The following is a 16173-nucleotide window of genomic DNA, read 5'->3' as shown; positions in this document are numbered from 1 at the left end:
GTGGGTTAGTACACAAAGAATGCCAGCAGCCGAGAATCTTTAAGAATAGTGTTAGTGCTCTGATACCACTGCTACAAACGGAAGTCGTGGCGTCCCTGTAAAATATACAAATACTATGCTATATACAACGAAATACACGAATTTGCATACCTGACGCATCCACTAGCACATAATCAATGATGTACACGAACAAAGAGAGATAGAGAGCGGGAGAGAGTGAAGAGAATGCGTGTAGGCGCACCTCCTAGAGCGGAGTGCTACGCCGGTACGACGAGAGAGAAGAGGGGAGAGGAGAGAAGAAGTACACAGACATTGGGTGCAATCTCCCCCCGTGCAAGAGTGACCATTTCCCTCTTGCACGTATTTGTTATATAGATTTCTTGAATGGTCAAATTGGTTACAAACTGGCCGGCCGGTTATAATTGGCCAAAGCTCATAAAAGAGCACTTGAATAATAAAATGTACATGATATAAAAATACATTTGCATAGGTCAAGCTGGGTCTAGTCTTTTCCACCTGTCAGCTGTAATAAATCATAAAATATCATTTCTATAGCAGTTGCTGCCATGAAATCTTTGGTCCTTGCTTACTCACATCTGCTACCAGGTCGTAAGGTATGGATCCTACCCCAAGTGGAAAGTCTTCTACTCCTATGTGCCTCCTTGACCTACTCTTCCTTTTCTTGTCTCCTATCACTTGGGAGGAACCCTCATTCCCTTTATTCGGCTCTAAAGCTTCCATTTCATCAGTTCTTTGTCTCCTAACTCTCTTTATTGGCATGGCAACAACTTCCTCCATTTTTTCTTTCCCTTTATCCTTACCATTGTCAAGACTTATGACAAAGACAGCCCTGTCCTCCCCTCCCGATGGTAGTGGAGGGATCTCTGCTGGTGCTTGTGGTGGTGGAGGAGGGGGTCTCAATATTTGGATTGGTGGAGCCACGTGTGCATTTTGTCCATTTAGTGGCCTAGCTCAAGGAGGAGTGACTTGCTGGCGAGGAGGCCGTCTTTGATTACCATTTCCTTGATAGCGTCGTGGATGGGGGTAATAATACATGCCGTGACCTACCTCTCCACAGTTGTAGCAAATGTACTCACGTGCTTGCCTTTGTCCTTCTTGTCTATTTCGTTCATTTCCTGGCTGGGGAGCCCTTACACCTTGAACCAGATTGATGGACAGGCTCTCTAGTTGATTGGTGATTTGTTGAAGTAATTCTTGTTGAGAGGACTCTTGGTCTGTTGCTCCTGTCCCTGCTACTACCCTTGCCGTAGGTTGAGCTAGCGGTGGAGGCTCCATTCCCCCTTGTAGTTGAGCTTGGAATTTTAACTTCCTATCCTTCTCCCCTGCATAAGTCATAGCTTTATCAAAGGTATCTGGGAATTTACCTTTTACCTTTTCTCGAAGGATGGGGTAAAGCCCTGCCAGGAAACAGTCCTTTAGGCATTCTGGCGCCCTTTCTCCTTCACCTAGTGATGCACACCATTTCTCCCACAGGTTGGAAAACTTTCCTTCATAGCTTCTATAGTCATTGGGTGATGTTTGGCGTAGTTCTAAGAGCTGTCTCCATATCTCCTCTGAAGGCTCATGGCGGCGAAATTCTTCGATGAAGGCCATCTTTAAGGACTCCCAGTCTCTTCTTTCTTCAGGTACCAAAGTTTGATACCATAATTTTGCACCTTCCCTCAAGACCAAAGGAAAGGCCATTAACTTAGTAGCTTCGTCATCCCTTCCCGATACCAGAAAGGCCATTTCCAAATTATCCAAAAAGTCTGGAGCAACCTCCCCAGGTTTACCATAAAAATTAGGGAAGGCCATAAGTGAGAGAGTAAACAATTACACAAACAGCTCCAATTTATTTTAAAATAGAGTATGGTAATTACAATTTGGAGCTTTAGCACAACTTAGCTCAAAATAGGATGAAGATCGACACATCAAAGGAATGGTAATAGTCTAGTAAGGGTAGAATGACATGATGAGGAGAGCGCAAGATTTCCCCAAGTCTCTCAGCTCCAAACAACAGGGCTATTCTTTGCTGATAAAAGATTTTTCTATCAATACAAATATTCACACGGATATGACGCACAAAATGGAAAGGAAACATGCGGGGATCATCATTCTCATTATTGGCATCCATACTTACACACAAGAGCCTAGCTTAGTTGCACCACCTTGGGACCAATGAGCCTGATCAACCACAGAAGGTCAGCACCTCGGATCACTTCGACTCTTCCTGATGCATCTGTGAAGACGTAAGGCGTGATGGCAACACTTTGTACAATGCTGAGCCTTTTAGCAAGCAACAATTGGATGCTATTACCATAATCAGCATGACGAATGGAAGTGACACCATTAATGTGCAGCACATCATCAACTAAGATAGTTTCCTTAGATTGAGATAACTTCTTGAAAATTAGCAGCAAAGGTAGGGCAGGGAGGCTTTTCACCCGGTCTCCAAAGCACTTTGGACAATATCCAAAGTGATCTTCACGCGGACAGGAGGTTGGCTTGGGATTGGTGGTGTCTGGATTCACAAAGTGCACTGGGAGCACTCGCAGACGGGCGGCAATCTTGTAGGCAAGCCTTCGCCTCTTTGCTTCAGGAGGATTTAGGGGTGAGAGTCGTGGTTGCAAGTTGGAGGTTGAAGTTGGTTGCTCACTAGCCTTTTTCTTGCCTGTAGTGGTCATGTAATCCCTTATTAATGAGATTAAGCCAAATGTTACGTTACGCTTGAGCACGCGCTGCAGCCTTGGGCCACTTAGGTGTAGAGGTGATCTTCCTCCTCTTAGTCGGCTCCTTAGGAAAGAGAGGTCTGGTGATGCTTTCTCTTCCCTTAATGTGTGTCACAGTACCTTCGTGTATGTTGATGTAGAATATTTCAAGCCGTGTGCGTTGGAGGTTTCTGGAGCACTCATAGGTTGAGAGGAGAGGTATATCAAGCTCTTCTTCTTACTCTCCTTCGTTGGCGACGATCACGAACAAGGCATGTAGAAGAACTTACTTCTTGAATTTCAATGACACTGCAACCTGGTAACAAGACCTCGATGAAAGCTTTTAAGGCCTCTAAAGCCTCCTCCTCTTCTGTTCTCCAATTTGCAAACTCCTCACGCCATTCGTCCATGTTGTAGATTGCACATCTTCATTGCTTGTGGACTGAAGGTCTGTGTAGCCCTCCTCAGTGGGGGCACCAAAATGATAGCGGGAAAAAGAGCAGTGCAATCGGGTGGCCTCTGTACTCGTGCACACTCTACAAACCACGCCTCATGCAAACAAGCAAAGAACAAAACAAAGGGGGCACCACCCGAAATTAAGAGGTTTAGGGACCTCACACATAGTGCACATAGGCAAGTGAGACTTCTGGCATTATGATGGCATCAAAACATATTTAAAACACATAGAAACGAAGCTTAGGGACCTTATGTAGCATATATATACACAAGACATCAGCTTAACAATACAACGGCATCTGATCATACATAACAAGGATATAGAGAAGCAAGCCAAGGATGGCATAATCCCTTGTCAAAAACAATCAACCCAGCAAGTAGGTATGATCCTACTAGCAACACATCAATACCTTGGAGAATGATGGCGAGGATGGTGGCCATGGAGCATGAGAGAAGACTCCTTATTTATGTTTTAGGGCTAGTAATGTAGCATACTAGAGGGAGAGAGAGAGAGGGAGAGAGAGTAGAGCTCCATCCATAGCTCCTCGTTGTGAGCAATGTCGTCATAGCTTCATTGCTTGGTGAAGTGGGTGAAGTGTTGGTTTTGAGTGAGAGAAGGACTCCTTATATAGGTTTCTGAGAGGGTTTAGGATTAGGGATAAACATGCTTAAATCCGCTGATTGGGGTTACTTTTTGCTTAGGGTGGTCAACAGATTGAGGTCACCTGATATGTCACCATCAAGATATTCTCTAGAGTGATGTGAGAGGGGAGGGTAAATGCTGATTTTTCTGATTGTGACACATGGGGATAAGGCCTTGACCAGCATTTAAGAGCAGGTAAGGTGGCTGTTGAAACTGGAGGTTCTGCACATGTCAAGGGGAGACTTGCGGGGGGGAGGTGGCAGCTGGGTCCTCCTGAATATCAAATTCTCAAAAAATCCTCAACCATGGCTTCTTTTGACATGTGTTCTTTGAAAAAATCAGCATGTCTCTTTTCAACTCAAAAGTCTTTATCCCTGTTACCTTTACCATAAGATTTTCCCCTTTTCTCCTCCTGTAACTGCATTGTTGATGCCCAATCACTGCTTCTAGTAACAGAGAACTGTTACCTACCAAATACTTATGGTGCAGTAAAAAATATTTACCATGGGTAAAAAAAGTTACTGTAGGTAAAAAGTGATTTGTATTTACCATGTAGGTGAAAAATATTTACTGTCGGTAAAAAAGTGAAAACGGAGTATGCTGTGCTGTGAGTCCACACGAACATCCTTGTGTAAATTTCACTAGAAATTCACACCTAGAATGGGCTATTCTGTAAGATATAGGTTGTAGGCATGCATAAGAGCTCGTTCCCACGTATCTTCTGTCCATGGCACTTTTTACTCTTTGGTGCTTGTGAAGTAGATTTTTCTTCTCTTTCGAGATCCCTTGGACTAGAGTATCCTCATCTCCCCAACAACTGACTGTGCCTTTATTGCATCTTCAGAAGGGGTCCTAAAAACCATGCATCAGCAGCCATTGATCTCCAATCCCAAACTGTGAGCGTAGCACTAGCTTGGAAAGCATCATTTAGCCTCTGAGCTGCAACTTTTTGGGCAAGCTTTAACCAAATTCCATTCAGTCTCTGACCCTCAAATCAATCCTCGGACAAAATGTAAATCATGTAGAAAAATCTGGCTTGCATGTATATCCTTCAGATTTGTACAAGATAAAAAGTCAACAACCCCTGCTACATGAGGGAAAACTCCTTATTGGAGTCTCTATCTATGATCACTTGGACATGCTTCACCTTTGCCTCTACATCCTTCTATAGGATGCGATAATGAATATCTCATCTTTGACTACCTTGGTTTTGTAGTTAGCTACAGGGATTTTCATTTTCCATCCCTTCTCCACCACTTCCATCACCTGCCCTGCCAACAATTCTATATTGCCTAACAATTGCAACTATTGCTTGCAAATGACAGGCTACAAATGATAGGCTAATGGAAGGTGAGAGAATGGCTTGTTGCATGCGAGAGTGGGAAGCCGCCCTCTGCATGATATTAGTAGCATATGAGGGAGATATGAAGTAGTAGGAACAAAGACTAACAATGAAACAATAACCTACTCTAATCAAGCTTGAATAGAAACACTCATGTATACTCAAAGAGAGAGACTCAAGAGCTCAGTGTAATGATAAGAGGAAAAAGACTTGCACATGATTGAACTATTAACATGTTCTTATATACATTGTAGACAAGAGCTTCCATTTAGATAGGTGTTAGATTGAAGGATAGATGAGTTAAGTTAGGGGCCTGTTGTTTGGGGCTAGTGGGTAAGATGCTTTATGACTTATGGAGGTTTCACCGTTATACCAAACTACTAAAAGGTATTTCACATCTCCTCGTAACGGTGAACACCTCATTACATAACATCATCCCCCCTCAATGAGGTGGACGAACAGTGGTACAAGTGACAAGTACAATCGGACGTTGTAGCAGATATTGTCTTAGTGAGGAAATCAGCCCAGTTTTGTGCAGTGGGCACACATTGCATCCAAAGAAATCCATTGACCATTAATTCCTTGATAAAGTGATAGCTGATTTTTATGTGCTTAAGTTTGCTGGAAAAACTTGTGGAAGTAGCCAAGACGGTTGCAAATTGATTGTTGTAGTAGAGGATTATCAGTTTTTCAGAGATGGAGCGTGGGAGCTGAAGTTCGTGAATGAGCTCAAAAATCCATAATGCTTCTCTAGAAGCAAGGGCGGCGACAATATATTTTGCTTCAATTGATGAAGATGCAATTGAAGATTGCTATTTTGTTTGCCAAGATATGGGTGTACCTAAAAAAGAGAAGATATATCCATCTATGAAAAAGCAACGGGGATCATCCCCTGTCCAATTGGCATAGACATAGCCACTCAAGGATATGGGTGTAGTGGGATCATAAGCATAGGTGAGAGCATAATATTATGTGGTGTAGAGATAGCGAAGTGTACATTTTTCGGTTTTCTTGTGTGCTTTGCAAGGCTATGATATAACTCTAGATAAAATGTGGCTGATGTAGCATAAATCAAAACGAGTGCATGAAATGAGATACTGAAGCTGGCCACAAAACTTGGGATAATGAAGAGAGTACCAATAGAGCTCATCAGTGTGAGTGTAAGCATGGATTTCAAGTGCTAAATTGTCTTTCAAAGGGAGAGGACTTAATTCAGAGAAACAAGTGCTCATGCCATAATAATTGAGAAGCTCTTCGATGTATTTTACCTGCGTGAGCTTAATCCATTTACCATAGGAATCGCGTAGATTTGAATGCCAAGGAAGTGCGCCATGGGTTCCTTGTTGCTTACAAAAAAATCTTGTTGAAGACAATTGATGGTGCACAATATCATTGTTTCGCTGGTGCCGATAAGCGGGATATCATCCACAAATAAACCAAGAAATATGGCAAGGCCATCGCTTGTACACCATACATAAATGTTGAAGTCAATAATAAGTTGCTCCTAGCCACATGCAATGAGATAATTTTCTATGCAAGTGTACCATTTGCATGCAGATTGTTTGAGACCATATATAGACTTCTTTAGCTTGCAAGCATAATCAACATAGTAGAGATTTGCAAAGTGTGGTGGTTGGGTAATGTAGACAACCTCATAAAGTAGGCCGTGCAAAAATGCAGTTTTAATGTCTTGCAAGGGCAGATTGTACTTTGCTGCTATAGCTATTAGAAGTGTAAATGTAGTCATGCCAAGAACTGAGGAGTAGGTGTAAAAAATAATCAACTATATACCTCTATGTATAGCCGCGAGCGACAAGATGGGCTGTGTAGCACTCGATTGTGTGGAAGTCCTTTTTCTTCAGAAGCCACTTGCAGGTGAATATGTTATGATGTTCCGGGGGTGGAACTATATCCCAAGTATGAGCTTCTTCAAGTGCTTGAAGTTCGGCTTGAATTTTTGCATGCCATAACTCGCCTTCACTGGATATAGGACATCCACGATAGATATTGGTAGAATATCTTCTATCGGCTCAGGCGAGGTGGCGTAATGGAGTTCTTCTTGGAGAATGGCTGAGAAGCTTGTAGCAACATATATACCTATTAAAGATCGCGTGTGAACACTGCTATTAGAAGCCGCCTGGTCAAGGTGTCGGGTGGTGGGAGGTGTGGGACGGATGGCAAGGAGTCCGACGATGTGCATGTTGTAGGAGATGCCGTTGAAGTTGAAGTAAGCGGTTCGACCTTGTCGATTCCGGATGGAATAGGCTGATTCAAGGGCGTGGCATGGGAATCATCCACTGACAATGGAGCCGAAGGTGAGTATATTGGAGCCGGAGGTGATGAAACAGAGCAAGATAGCTTACGGGGAGGGGTTGCCATCAATGAGGATGTAGGGGGCCAAGCTGTACTCTTGGGGGATGGTTTGATATGTGCGGACCATTGTAGGCAAGGCCGGGGTTGGCAATGTAAGTGTTTGATGGTGGGAAGAGCCGCCAAGAGGTGGAGATGTCAAGATGATAGGCAACCGACGAGCTGGGAGAGGTGAGATGATGGGCTTTTCCTAGAAATTGGACTCTCAGTCCAGGTGACAGCCACGTCCCAACCAACGTGGATCCAGGTTGGCAAGCTGAAAAAAAGCCGTGCGTTGACGACCCCTGCCCCCCTGCCGTTTATTCCTGCAAAAGGCATTCAAGCCTTTGTGGTCAGGCGTCCCCCCCCCCCCCCCCCCCCCCCCCCCCCCCCCCCTCTCTCTCTCTCTCTCTCTCTCTCTCTCTCTCTCTCTCTCTCTCGCGTTCAGCCAGAGAACGTCGTCGTCCGCTTCAAGAATTCTCAGAGCGAGAGTTGGTCTTGCTGTTCCCTGTAGCCCATCGAGACTCTCTCTCTCTCTCTCTCTCTCTCTCTCTCTCAAAGACCCTCTCTCAAAGCTCTCATCGACGGTGTCATGGCAGCCTATGTGAAGCCTGAGAACTCTAGCCGTGCGACACCAAGTTCCTCGTGCTTGCAATTGTGCATGACTCCATCGACGCACGGACCGAACACCGGCTTCACGGCCGGTTGGGACGCCCGGCTCATGCAACATGAGGAGAGTGGCTATGTCGAAGATCGATGCAAGTGATGCTATTGCTAGAGCTCGTAGGCTGGGCAAGTTCTACGTTCAAAGGGAGACCAATGAGGTAATATAACAGATTATTGAGAGATGAAATGGTGTGGATTATTGTGGATGTGGGAATGTGTGTGTGTGTGTGTGTGTGTGTGAGAGAGAGAGAGAGAGAGAGAGAGAGAGAGAGAGAGAGAGGGATGAAATGAAATGTTAACTTAAGACTTCAACAGGCCTGCCAAATGGCTTTGGCTTATTGCTTTGTGATAAAGTTAAGTGGCAAATTGGGCGTGTACAACACATGTTTTGTGTGTGTGTGTGTGTGTGTGTGAGAGAGAGAGAGAGAGAGAGAGAGAGAGAGAGAGATGAAATGAAATGATCTGTTAACGTCTTCAAAGGCCAAAGTGGCTTGAGATGAATTGTATTATTGTGTAGATGACTTGTATTATTCTGTTAACATTTTCCAATGGTGGAATTGTCTTATGATGTGGACTAACTAACTTCATCTCATAAAGTCTTCAAAATGCAATAGCTTATGAGACCCAAAACGGTTAGAGGTTTTGCATGTGCAACAATGCACAAATGTACACGTGTATTCATGCTTAAACACCTATATGCATAATCATACATACGCATAAACTTTGCACATACTGTGTGCATAAATACGCATCAACCTTGCACAAGCATGTGTAAGTGACGCGTTTATGCATGCTCATTGTGTATGCATGCGTCTATGCACATTGTATATCTATGCACGTGTATGTTTCCGCATTTTTAGGTCTAATATACACAAGCATAAACATACTTAACTATGCATGATCATCGTGCATGCATTATGCAAGAACATACATTTTAGGTTTGTTCAAATATGCATGCTCATAATGTGTGTGAGTGTCGATGCACGATGATGTTTGTGCACGTGTATGCATGTGTAGGTTTGCTCAAATATGCATGCTCATTAATTATGCATGTTCACATGAATATTCACGTCTATGTTTATGCATGTGTATGCTTAGACATGATTACGCCTATCCACATGCATGTTCATACTGTACACATGTTTATGCATGTCTATGTTTATGCATGTTCACATGATTATGCATGTCTGTTTCTGCATATGGATGCTTACACATGTTTACACCTATGCACATGCATGTTCGTATTGTACACATGATTATACATGTTTAAGTTTATGCATGTTTAAGTCTACGCCCATGTAGGTTCAAGCATGTGTATGCCTAGCTAGACTTGTGTGTCTATTCATGAGCCAAGGTTTATGCATGTCCATATTGTACACATGATTATGCACGTTTATGCACGTCTATACTTATGCATGCTCACATGATTATGCATGTATGTTTCTGCATGTGTATGCCTACACATGTTTAGGCCTATGCACAATGCTTGTTCGTACTGTACACATGATTATGCACGTTCAAGTTTATGCATGTTTAAGTCTATGCCCATGTAGGTTCAAGCATGTGTAGGCCTAGCTAGCCTTGTGTGTCTATTCATGAGCCAAGGCTTATGCATGTCCATATTATACACATGATTATGCACGTTTATGCACGTCTATGCATGCTCACATGATTATGCATGTCTGTTTTTGCATGTGTATGCCTACACATGTTTACGCCTATGCACAATGCTTGTTCGTACTATACACATGATTATGCACGCTCAAGTTTATGCATGTTTAAGTCTATACCCATGTAGTTTCAAGCATGTGTAGGCCTAGTTAGCCTTATGTGTCTATTCATGAGCCAAGGTTTATGCATGTTCATATTGTACACATGATTATGCACGTTTATGCACGTGTACGTTTATGCATGCTCACATGATTATGCATGTGTACGCTTACACATGTTTACGCCTATGCACATGCATGTTCGTATTGTACACATGATTATGCATGTTTACGTCTATGCCCACAGTAGCTTCTAGCATGTGTAGGCCTAGGTAGCCTTGTGTGTCTATTCATGAGTCCAGGTTTGTGTTTGTGTAAGGTTTATTCATCGGATTTTTAATTGGTGTAGTACAAGGAGCTTGTTTATTCCACCTTGAATCGGAAGATATTCTATTGCAAACTCGTGGCATGTCAAGACCTACAACTAGGCATTGTAGGCATAGTGGGCAGGAAGCGTATGGTACGCCACCTCTCTAGAGAGCATGGTCTCGTTGTGGAAATACCCGACCAATGCCTTGCTAAGAAACATACTACAAGCGGGGATAGTATGGACATAGACTCAGCAAAGCGTGCATTATGTTCTTTCAACCCATCCATTCCACATAACTCCAAGCTAGCCCATGTCTTCATCACCGGTTACATGGAGTGCAAGAAAGGGAAGAGAGAAGAACAACCCATCGATGAAGGTAACATTTGAAATCTTATTCAAGCTTCTTCTTGCATGCATGATGTGCATTACACATTTATTTGACAATTATGTTTGGTGGTGTTAGTTGACTTGGTCACCCCTCCTCACGCACAAAGACCTGAAGGTGGGATACCTATTGCTGAAGATGTGCTTCACGAGGCTGCTGACACGAACCTACCTTTGGAAGAAAACAATCAGCTTGTAGATGAAGGGGTGGACAACTCCATTGATGTCGAGGGCGGCAAGGATGTCATTCGCCACCATGTCGCAGCTGGACCTAGCAAGGACAAGAGGCACCGTAGAAAGGTGCCAAAGAATGATGGTGGGGCTCCCCGACGATCTACAAGATTGAATGCATGTGCCATTTAATGTTTCTTTGTATTAAATCTATGTGGGATTCCTTCCATTGCCATGGGCAAAAGACAATTGTTTCCTTTGTTAATTCATGGTGTTGTTTGGAGTATTGTTTGACTCTCTCTCTCTCTCTCTCTCTCTCTCTACATCACACATACATAGCTTTCATGAAAAAAAGTCTCAACTTATGCATTACTCAAGTCTCTCTCTCTCTCTCTCTCTCTCTCTCTCTCTCTCCATCACACATGCATAGCTCTTGAAAGACACTCCGCAAGCATTACTCAGTCTCTCTCTCTCTCTCTCTCTCTCTCTCTCTCTCTCTCTCTCTCTCATCACACATACATAGTTTTCATGAGCAAAATTCACAACTTACGCATTGCTCAAGAATGGTACAACTTAAGCATTACTGCAAGAAGGGCACAATGAAACTCTCAAACATCACAACTTAAGCATTACTGCAATAATGGTACAATGAAATGTTACAAAATATTTGGTGTTGCCGTTTTGGCTTTCTTATCCAATTTAGCTTGCATAGACACTTTGCGTTGTTTTTCCGGCCTCGAAAAGGGATGCACAGATCTCCCTTCCTGTCTTTTAGAAGATCTTTTCTCAATAAACGGCTTTGCCCTCCTCAAGGTATTGCCAAAACCATCCTCCATAGTGGAAAATGCTTCCATGTCATGTTGTGCCTTCGCTAAATTCACATGGGCCAATGTGCGCCTTAGTCCATCGCTTGCTTCCTTAATGAGTGCTTTGTCTCCTCCCACAGTCACTAACAATTCCTCAAAGATTTGCCGAAGTGGTTGAATGTTCACCTGGGTTGTGGAAGAATCAAAGTGTTCGTGCTCCCCTTCTTCCATGGGTGCGCACACGCTAGTAGGAGGGGACTCCCCACTAGAGAAGGCCTCCATTCTCCCTCTTGGTTGCCTACCCAATTTCCATGATTTGTACATGTCCATGCATTGCTTCACAAGTGAATCTTGGTTGTCTCCTCTCATTACCATGACCTTAATTTGATGCTTGCATATGTTACCTTGTTCAGCCCACTTACAAGTGCAACACGCCCATTCACAATCGGCGTTGAATACCGTGTACCCTTGGCCAGGGGACGAAATACTTTCCACCAAAGCCACCCCTTCGGAGGTATCCACGAAGGTGACATGCCCATCTGGTATCTGAAGTGCCCGTTGGTAGGATTTCTCAACAACCATCTCTATGGAATTGTTGCACCTAAATCCATTGTCCTTCAATTGTTGAAGGAACCAATAGTGGGGCAAACAACTAGTGGTGAGCTTGTGTAGGAGCCAATCTACATGCCGAGCCACGAGCCTTTTTGTGGAGCCAAGGATTTTAGACTTTAATTGCCCATGATATGCCTCGATGGAACCATTTGTATCTTGTCCAGCATGAGGAAAATTGTGTGTTGTTTGCACCCACATTTCTGTCCAAGGAGGGGTAAAAAAAAAGGTTAAGAGTCAATGGAATAAGCATAGGGATTCATGAGATATGTGTGATGGCATTGTCTCATCTATCTTGGACTCCCAATATGTCTTAAGGTACATGATGAATTCATTCTCTTGGCTATATTGGTTGTAGAAGGACTTGAGCATCATCTTTGCTTCCTCCTTGGTGACCTCCTCCGTCGATGTACATGTACCCTGCATATTCATAATTGCCCCCAAAGCCCGAAACATCTCTGCTCTTTTTGGCCAATCCTTAACCTTTCTAATAAGATGTTTTAGCCAACACCGTTTGACATGCCACAAAAAAAGTAGAATAGGTTGATGGAATACAACTCTGCTTAACAAAAAACCCACTAACTTTTGTAAGTGCATGCATCAACGTAGTCATTCATGACATAAACCATAAAGATCTATACCTTAGAGCAGCTATCTCTTGCTCTGCATCATCAACCATAAATGCTCCAGGCTCCCAAGACATGAAGCATAGAGTTCCTCAAGCATGTCAACCAGGTTCGAGTGCTTTCAAAGGTGGCTGAAGATGTTAGGACCCATGCAATGGGTACACCATTGTGATGGTTATCAAACACAAGGATAGTGTAGAGATTGAACTGCAGTAAACATTAGGACATGCTTAAGAAATTTCCATCATGAAAAACAAGCACGCGATGCAAGAGAGGAAAACCAAACAACACAGGAGACAAGGTATGCTACCTTGTATTTATTAGTGCCGAAGGTTGCATCCATTGCAAGGAGATTTGCATTGCCACGCTATCAAAAATGCGGAGATAACCGAGGTTTGGCGGATGGACATACCATAGAGTGTATGGAGTTGTGCTGGGTTTCCATGACAATGGAATCCAATTTTGTATGTAGCATGCTATGGTCGGTGCTTCTTCCCAATAACTGTGTCAAACTTTCTTGGAAGAGCATGGCGCTGTTGGACGTATTTTTGACACCCCATTTTTTGTAATTTTTATATATGGACATGACGCCTCATGTCAAAAGGGTGTGTGGGCTTTCTTTCTGTGGGTTTTTAGTTTGCTTAAGCAAGCACATGTACATGCAGGGCAAGTCACTAGCATTGAGCCACCTGTCGGGTTATTGTATGTGCTCGTTAGTGAGTTTTTTGAAGTGAGACTTGTTTATAACTAAAACTCATGTACAAACTTAAAACATTTCAGCCAAAGTTCATTAATTAGTTTGTTTTAGATTGTTGTGCCTTTTTGATGGTTTTTGATGTAGATTTTGCCCTCGCCTTGCCTTTTCTACATGTAGTCGTACCGGGACAGCTCTTTGTTCGCATCAATTTTGCATGTAATGGTGTGTAGATTCAATTTTGATCATCTTAAGACTTCTCAAAATTCATTTTTCAAGATTTCTTCCAAACTTAGAAGTGCCCTGATTGGAGTTGTGCTCTTCAGGTTACGACTAGTTATCTCTGCAGGGTTATGGCTATGGCAGCCTAGTGACAAATTGTGTGTAGACAAGTTGGGAGGACATGCATCTATGAATTGTGGAATTGATGTTGAAGTTATGGGTTTGTGATGTTCAATTGTGAGAGGGAAGGCCCTTGTCTTCATATGCATTGGTCGGCGTATGCTCTAAATCCGTGCTTTAACAAGGTTTTGCTCCTATGTGCTGTGGTGCTTTAGGTGGATGTGTGCTTGTAAATTTCTAAGGGAGCATAGGCCTTTTGGTTGGGGTTTACTAAGAGTGGTTTTGGTATATGTTTTGGTGCTGAGGTTGAAGTTTGAATGCTCTTGGGCTATATAGCTATAGAGGTGCCCCACTTTTGCTTTTATCCAACGGTGTTTTGGTGCCCGCCAACGAGAAATTGCTTCAAGCTACCTTCACTTTATAGATTTTTGAAGACATGGCATATAGTTTTTTGGAGTTTAGTGGATATCAAATGAAAGTGTCAAAGGCTTCATTGAGCGAATGGAGTTTGCTTGCCTTCTTGCTGATAAGCGACCCAGCGTTGGTGCTGCGAATCTTCTACATCTGTTTGAAGGGAGATGGTAGGGAATGGTTGGAAGGCTACGAAAAGGAGCTACAATCAACCCAACTTCCTCAAGTTATGACTTATGAAATGGTAAGATATGCTTTTTGTACACACTTTTAGCAGGTGGAAGACCCACAAAAGGTATGCAGTCTATTCAAGGCTTGGTACAGTGTGAAAGCCATACCATAGAGGACTTTGTGAAGACATTTAATGCATTATGAAAAAAGTGGTGTACATCTTTGGGGGCGGAAATTACTCCAGCCATGTTGAAGAAGGATAGGTTTCTTGCAAGCTTGAGGAGGAGTCCACGCTTGAAGCTGGAGCTTAAGCAACCAAGGACCTTTGAGGAGGCAATTGAAATTGAAAAGAATAAACAGTGGAAAGAGGGGTGTCTTCATCAACTTGGAATCAATGTTGAGTCAACATCACTTTCTATACACAATGCATGTGATCCGGATAAAATCTCCAAGGATATAGCCGAGGTGTATGGACGACTACACATTTCACATTTTTGTGCATGAGAGAGCTTTCTCCACACTTTCACTTTTTTTATTGAGACTCAAAAGCATATTTACATCATGTACAAGGAATTTCCAATCCCTCCAGGGGATATGTACATAACGGTGACCTTGACTGAGCACGCTTAAGTATGTACATGGCATATATATATATGCGACTTCTTTCAACAAGTTGGAAAGCATCCATAAAATCTTTAGGTGTTTTCTTAGTCACATAAAAAAACTTTCAATGACACAAGACTGAGAGTTGGATTTCGTAAGGAGGACTCTCTCAAAAGGCTTTTAATTATTCATGCTCTTGATGTAAGGTCCTTCTCCTAGCCCTTACGTATGGCCAACACATCTAAGCCACCAACTTAAAACAAGAAAGGTGTATATGTGATTGCTTGAAAGATAACTAGATAAGTATAATAATACTAAAGAAAAAAGGAAGTAAAACATTCTAAAATAGAAAAAGGTGGGAACAACTTGATAAATGCACACTTGCAAGGGTAAACAACAATTTGCATGCTGCTTTCAAATGCTTAAAGTGTATTCTTGGTTCGACATGTTTGGAATAATGTTTTATAGTATCATAGTACTATCTTGGAAAAGTGTATTTATTGAATGATTCGGTGGGAGGGTGGACTTTGGAGGGTTAATTTGTTGGCCGGAGAGTTGCACCCAATTTTATGTTGTTCATTAAGTTAATTCAAGAATGGGGTAGAGGCAATCCGATCTATGGAGTAGGGATCAAAGTTGGAAACAAGATATTTGTGTACACTCATCTAAGGGGAATGCACTCACGGATATGCTCAGTCATAAATGTGAAAAAAGCATCTGTGACCTTAGGGTGAATTAGAGAACTCCCACCAGTTGACCTTGAAAGGTTGAGTTCAAATTTAATCTAATGACTTCGATTGGAGAGTTGAACCAACAAGGAAAGGTGTTTCCGGATTAAGGGTTCCCTATGAGAAAGGTGAATGTTATCACCCCCTTGAGTTGGCATCAAGGAGGAGGAGGAGTCATGTCTCGATGTGAGTCTCAAGCGGGAGGGATGTCAGGAATCATGGTGTATCCATTTGGAGATGGTGCATGTGGTGGTCCCTGGAATGGCCCTAACACTTGAAGCTCTTTACAACAAAGAGAAACTTGAGTATGCATAGAATGCTAGAGGTTAAGATATTCATGACCTAAGCAACTCAATGACTTTGTTTATTATCATTTGTCATTCTT

General features: G+C 42.7%; 2 pseudogenes across 1 annotated transcript; one reads left to right on the top strand and one right to left on the bottom strand.

Annotated features, from left to right (window-relative positions):
• Window positions 1–7923: 7923 nt before the first annotated feature.
• On the top strand, window positions 7924–10988 carry LOC147450259 (uncharacterized; annotated as a pseudogene). The gene is made up of 3 exons (XR_015189260.1): window positions 7924–8322; window positions 10283–10619; window positions 10707–10988. The product of XR_015189260.1 is annotated as an uncharacterized LOC147450259 (transcript).
• Window positions 10989–11454: 466 nt separating this feature from the next.
• Window positions 11455–13368, bottom strand: LOC147450258 (uncharacterized; annotated as a pseudogene).
• Window positions 13369–16173: the final 2805 nt, after the last annotated feature.

The sequence above is a fragment of the Adiantum capillus-veneris genome, chromosome 9, assembly GCF_014529385.1.
Source record: "Adiantum capillus-veneris isolate H3 chromosome 9, ASM1452938v2, whole genome shotgun sequence".
NCBI lineage: Eukaryota > Viridiplantae > Streptophyta > Polypodiopsida > Polypodiales > Pteridaceae > Adiantum > Adiantum capillus-veneris.
This window is presented reverse-complemented; position numbering and strand designations above follow the sequence as displayed.